Consider the following 6,669-nt stretch of genomic DNA (forward strand, 5'->3'; position numbering starts at 1 on the left):
CAAAGTAAATACAGTCGCAAGAAGTTGCAATATTACAGACAAGTCACGTGTATCCTCTTATCTAGTTTCCTCCCATAGCTACATCTTATGGAACTATAATCTCAAAACCAGGAAATTGACAATGTACATTTTTATCACATATAAAGGAAATTCCCATGACCATGATGATGAAGATATGGAGCTATGTTACCAGAACAAATGCGTGAGAAACACCTTTGTCTCTTAGTATCAGAAGTTGGCTATGTTATATCAGATACCTTGTACTTCTGGCACATGACATGGTAGACTTTATTTGATTTTATAGCTCTGGAACCTTGACTCATGCAGTCAACAGAGAGGTGCTACAGTGATCTTTGCTATAATGCAAAGGCTCTAGAATCTAATGGAAGCCTGATTCACATTTATCATGTTGATTTCCGGTCAAATACAAGCAAGGAACCCTATGCATCCCTGGGAATGGTTTTATAGTTTATGTGTGTACTTTATTAGACTTCTGGAGAAGATAAGAAAGTGAGCAGAGTTATTTAAGGATCCCGCCTCTTTAAATGATTCTCGAGGAAGTCCATAGCTTCATTTTTTCCATTCTACCATGAATAAGCTCCAGAGGCATGAACTTCCTGTTTATGCTGTGGTGCCTAGAAAAGAAAACCAGTAGCATAAGAAACTAAACTTTCCAGTAAATGAAGGAGAAAGACTTGATTATAGATCGCATAGGGTGAAAGGGTATTGAGTCTAAACTTTTACTGGAAAGAAAAATATTACTTCAAAATGAATTTAATGTGTACTTTTCCCTGCTATGATAGCTCCTGTGGCAACCCCAACAACGTCACTGCTTCAGTGTCCCTTTTGGGACAGAGACTTCAGTAAACACTTGGCTCTAGTGTTAGATTGCATCAGTTCTAGAGATAATTCCTGGCCTTAAACTAAGAACAAGCTCTGACTTATTTTCAGATCACTTGCAGAACAACTGAGAGTTTCCAATATTGCTTTAAATATGTTGACTTTTACTTGCCGTTGAGACTAGTGTGTTGGTTTTCTTGCACATACTCTGTACAAATGTATAGATCAAATGTACTTTTAAATTAAATATTAACATACATCTCCCTTTGGAAGATATATAACTTTTTCTAGAATTTCCTAAAAGAACTTCAGTGCTTTAAAAATGGAAACAAAATTGTGAATAAATTGGAGACGAAATTGCTAATAATCTTATCACCTCTAACAAAACAATGGCAATTTTGGTGAATTTTCTAGTTGTATTTGTATGTGCTTAAATTTAGAATAATATATTCTCTTATTGTTTTCATGTTTTATTTTGCTATTATTTTCCAAATCAGATTAAGGATGACAGTGATGACATTGAAATGTAGAAAAGATGAACCATAAATCTGTGATTGAATAAATCAGAAGGAAATTTAATTAATCTTGTTTCTGTGCTCACAAGAAATGCTTGAATAAGAACAATAAGAAAGTCCTTATTTTCCTTTCCTTTAAACTTTTAATCTGGGCTGTTCTTGCTGCCTTTAATGAAGTCAGCTTTAATGAAGTGAGAACAGCAATATCAAATTATATGTTCATCCCATTTTGTCCAAGAGAATTAACAAATCTGATGTCTTTTTTCTAGATGGATTACTTTGATTTGAATAAATTACAGTAAAGTTTTGTCTTATCTCTTCTTCAGAAAGTTATTCTAGGAGTTGAGTCATCACAAGAGTTTCATCAGAGCATTTAGTACATTTGGGGTGTGGCAGCAGACATGTTACACTACCAGTAAGCCCCTAGAAGTCCAGGTGCTCAGATCTTATGACAATAAAAATCATTACTATAACATTAGGATATTGAATAGAAACCTAAGTAGGATATTGAATCGAAACCTAAGAGAAGATTCTTATTAATCTGCTTGATTTATATGTTCACTCACAGATATTTATTGAACATTTACTGTATCCCAGAAATCAGTGTTTAAGATACATCAACAAACAACAACAAAGACAAAATTTCTTGTTCTCAGGTTTCAGGAAAGACAAATAGCAAGTTCTTGGTATTACTGATAAAAGGGGCTGACACACAGAGAAATTTTTTGTTGTGGTTATTTGCAGTACTGAGATTTGAACTCAGGGCCTTATACTTACTTGCCAGACACTCTACTACTTCAGTCATACTCCTAGGACCCTTTTGTTAGGTGTGTGTGTGTGTGTGTGTGTGTGTGTGTGTGTGTGTGTGTGTGTGTGTGTGTGTGTGTGTGTGTGTGTGTGAAATACAACTAACTGAAAGATGTATTTGTTACATATATATATATATATATATATACATATGTATGTGTATACACACACAAACACTTTTACTTGGAGCTGTTATTGGATCACTATTCTTCTACCTATGCCTCCTATAAAGCTAGAATTACAGGTGTGTACTACCACACCTATTTGTTGAGATGGAGGTCTCTCTAACTTTTTTGCCCAAGTTAGTCTCAAAGTTGGAGCCTTCCAATCAACCTACTGAGTATTTGGGATTGCAGGCATGTGCCACCAGGCTGTTTGTGAGATGTGGTCTTGCTATGCTGTTTTTAAGAAAAGGCCTTGACTAGCCTCAAAGCACCATCCTCCTATCTCTGTTTCCTGGATAGCTAGTTTATAGACATGTGCTAATATGCCTAATAGACAGGGTTTTGTATTTTTTTCATAGGGAAGATTTATTTAAGCATAAGCTTAACTTTATTGAAACATAAATGACAAAGTGATAGTACACCCCAAAAAGTGTGTTATAACTGAGGGTAGGCAAGTTGACCAAGCAGTTAAGTACATTGATCTCTTAATTCTTAGGCACTGTTATGGGTAGGTTTTGACGTGCTAAGGATATGTTCATAGTTGTAGAGTTTCCCAAGAAATGGGAGGGCCTTTCCAAGAACCAGGGAATAGGGAGCAGTTTAATAAGATATCCTTAGAAACAAGATGGTGATTTGCGGGTAGGTGCATTCATGGAACTACAATTTGGAGATGTTGTTGGGGACTACTGGCTTCTATACTGAGAGTAGTCAGATTTGTCCTACCAAATTGTTTAAGGCTTGAAGGAAATGAAGGATATACTTCAACTAGAATTGCCAGTTTGTTGCCAAGGTCATCTGACTTGTCTTGAGAATGTGTCTCTAGTTTCCTGCTTGGGGATCTGGGGATAGGGCCTGGGACTGTTTGCTGTCTTTCTGTTTCTCTGTGCTTTTCACTTGTCCTGCCCTCTTTCATGATTCCTGATGCTCTTTCTCTCTCTCCAAAATATAATGTCTTCTGTTACATGACTGCTTATTCAAAACAGATAATCTTCTATTTTGCCTATAAATCTAAAACCTTTTTGTTTTGAAATAATTTTAAATGTATAAGAGTCTCAAAGATGGAAGAGAGTTCCCATATACTATCTACCAAGTCTTTCCTCATATTAATACCTCATGCAGTCATGATACATTTATCAAAACTAAGAAATTAACACAAATATCATACTATTAATCAAGTCACAGACTTCATTTGGCTCTCATCAGGTTTCCACTGATACCTTTTTTTTTTTTCTACTCTGGAAGTTCCCATTGCATTTGGTTATCACATCTTAGTCTGTAAACTACGATGCCTTTTTGGTCTCTCCCCTTTTTTCTTGTCCTTACCAATTCTGCACAGTACTGGTCAGGTATTTTGTAGGATGTCCCTTAATTTAGTTTTCTCTAATATTTGAACTTGTTATTATTAAGTTAAGAATACGAGTTTGAGGAGAAATACCACAGTGGGAACTGTTATTTTTATTATAACTACATGGTGATACCTACATGGCTATAACTGATGCTTTTGGATAAGGTGATTTCTGCAAGATTACTCTAGTTAACTACAATTTTCTTACTATTCTCTATTCTGTAGAAGCACATTGTTAAGTTCAACACACATCCAAGGAGTGGATAAATTCCATTAATTATTTAATACCTTTCTTAAACCCTTTTACTTCTAAAAGTCCACTTGCTTCTCAGTCTTTACAAGATTCTGTGGTATATCTCAATTTAGCCTTTTCTTTCCCTACTGTATCCTAAGTCATTTTTTCTGCAGTCCCAATTATAAATTTTTGTTGTCCCTATTTATAGGGATATGGGTAAAAATAAAAACCCCTTATTCTAGCTTTAGTGGATTTTCAGAGGGAGTAAAATTATGCTATTATATTCAACCTGCCATTTTTAGCTGGAAGCTTTGAGGAAAACATTTTTAATCATCCAGTTGATTTTTAATCTGTTTTTTATTACATATATATTTATTGTAAAGATACTGTGCAGAGAGGTTACAGTTAAATGAGCAAGGTAATGAGTCCATTTCCTATCAATAATCTATGTTTGAATTTGCCATTCATTCTGCATCTCACAATTCTGCCATGGATGTAATCCACAAATACTTAATGCTTTTGTTTTGTATCATTGTTATGTTTTATATACCATTGTGATCTGCCTGAAACCTGATCCACAGCTAAGAAAACAAGTCTGTAGTGTTTCTTGATGTAATGGGTCCTGATTTTCTAAGGTATTATGGTTACTGCTATGAAGTAGGGTTTGTGAGGAATCTGGGGTGTTGCTTGTAATTACCACAGTCAGTTATTGAAATTAAAAAAGAAGATGGGGGGACTAGGAAGGTGGCTCAGTGGTAGAGCACTTCCCTTGCATACATGAGGCCCTGGGTTCGATTCCTCAGCACCACATAAGCAAAAAAGAAAAAAGCCGGAAGTGGTGTTGTGGCTTAAGTGGTAGAGCACTAGCCTTGAGCAAAAGAGCTGAGGGACAGCGCCCAGGACCAGAGTTCAGGCCCCACAACTGGACCAAAAAAAAAAAAAAAAAAAAGAAGAAGAAGATAGGCTTGGATACCTCAAGAATCAGTGCTTAGATCAGCTCCAGGCAAGGAACCTTAGCCTACCGCTATGGTCTCCCTTACTTCTCTTTCATTTTTGGGTTTCCTTTACTTTATGGTGTTTTGCTGTCATTTCTTTTTATCCTTTTTTTTTTTTTTTTGGGTCCGGTCGTGGGGCCTGAACTCTGGGCCTGGGTGCTGTCCCTCAGCTCTTCAGCTCAAGGCTAGCGCTCTACTACTTGAGCCACAGCACCACTTCCGGCTTTTTTCTTTTTGCTTATGTGGTGCTGGGAATCGAACCCAGGGCCTCAGGCATGCAAGGCAAGCGCTCTACCACTGAACCAACTTCCCAGCCCTCTTTTTATCCTTTAATGACTAGATTACTAGATTTTTTCCCCCTTCAATATGTTTTAATATCTTTTCAAGGTAATATGTCTGTGTGGTTCAAAACCAAAATAACACAAAAGGTATATATTGAGAATTCTCCCTCCCATTCTTTTGTGCCTCTTTCTCTCTTGTTCTTTCCTGCATGTATAACCATATTTATTGTTTTTGTGCTTACTTTTTGCAAATATAAACCTGTATTCTTATTTTCCCCTTCCTACCTGTTATCCATATTTATACTTTCCTCATTGAAGAATAGTTTCTTTTTTTTACAGCTCTGTTATATATCAGTATTTATTTAACTAGTTCCCTATAGAAAATAGCATGTTTGCTTCTCATTTTTATTTATAAACCATATTGTAATGAACAACCTTGTAAAACTTCATTTTGTAACTATGTAGGTATATTTGTATGTAAATTTCCAGAAATAGAAAAGTTGTAGAATATTGACTTAATATTGTAATATTTCTAGAGTGGTATTAGCTATCATCTGTTTTAACAGTCAGGGACATCCTGGTACTTTCTCAAGAAAAAATTTAGTGTTCTTATGTTTTTTTCTTTTCAAAATACTATTTATTTTTAATATTTTTCAGCTCTGAGAATGGAAGTTAGGGCCTTCTGGATATTAGACAAGCACTCTTCCATTAAGCTATACCTCCAGCCCTTTGGATTACTTAGTGTGTGTGTGTGTGTGTGCTCGTACACATGCATGTGCAGATACTGGGCTTGATTTCAGGGCCGCTAGCTGTCACTTGGCTTTTTTGCTCCAGGCTGTTACTTTGCCACTTGAGCCACACCTCCACCTTTTGCTGGTTAATTGATGATAAGAGTCCCATGGATTTTTTTCTGACCAAGCTGGCTTCAAATTGTGATTCTCAGATCTCAACCTCCTGAGTAGCTTGAATAACAGGCATGATCTACTTCTGATTGGATTATTATTATGGTTTTACCTGAAAAATTTAATTCAGGGGAGTGATGGAAAATGAAACAAATAAGATTAGTAGTAGATTAGTGGAGATAAAAAGAGGATACTCTTAGAAGAGAATCACAGAGGTGCAATGCCAAAGTGCTTCTTCACATTTATATAAAATAATACACATACTGAAATGAACTTCATGATATGGGAAAAAAGACCTTTCTTCCTTTCTTTTTTTTAGTGTTTGATGATTCTGTTTTCCTTACCTTATAAATGTATATCTTTGGGAAGGTGGGGAGGGGGAGGGCACAGAACTTGGGGGGAAACGATGAAAAAGCGCAGCAGTGGAGCTCACTGGACATTGATGAAAGTGAACTATACAACTTGTGGATGGAGTCGGGAGGCAGGATTGGGAGAGAATGAGGGAACAGGTGATACTGTAAGAAAGGAAATTACTCATTACCTGACTCATGTAATTGTAATCCCTCTGTATATCACCTCTATAAT

Source organism: Dipodomys merriami, unplaced genomic scaffold (genome assembly GCF_024711535.1).
Source record: "Dipodomys merriami isolate MVZ:Mamm:240054 unplaced genomic scaffold, mDipMer1.0.p SCAF_11, whole genome shotgun sequence".
Lineage (NCBI taxonomy): Eukaryota > Metazoa > Chordata > Mammalia > Rodentia > Heteromyidae > Dipodomys > Dipodomys merriami.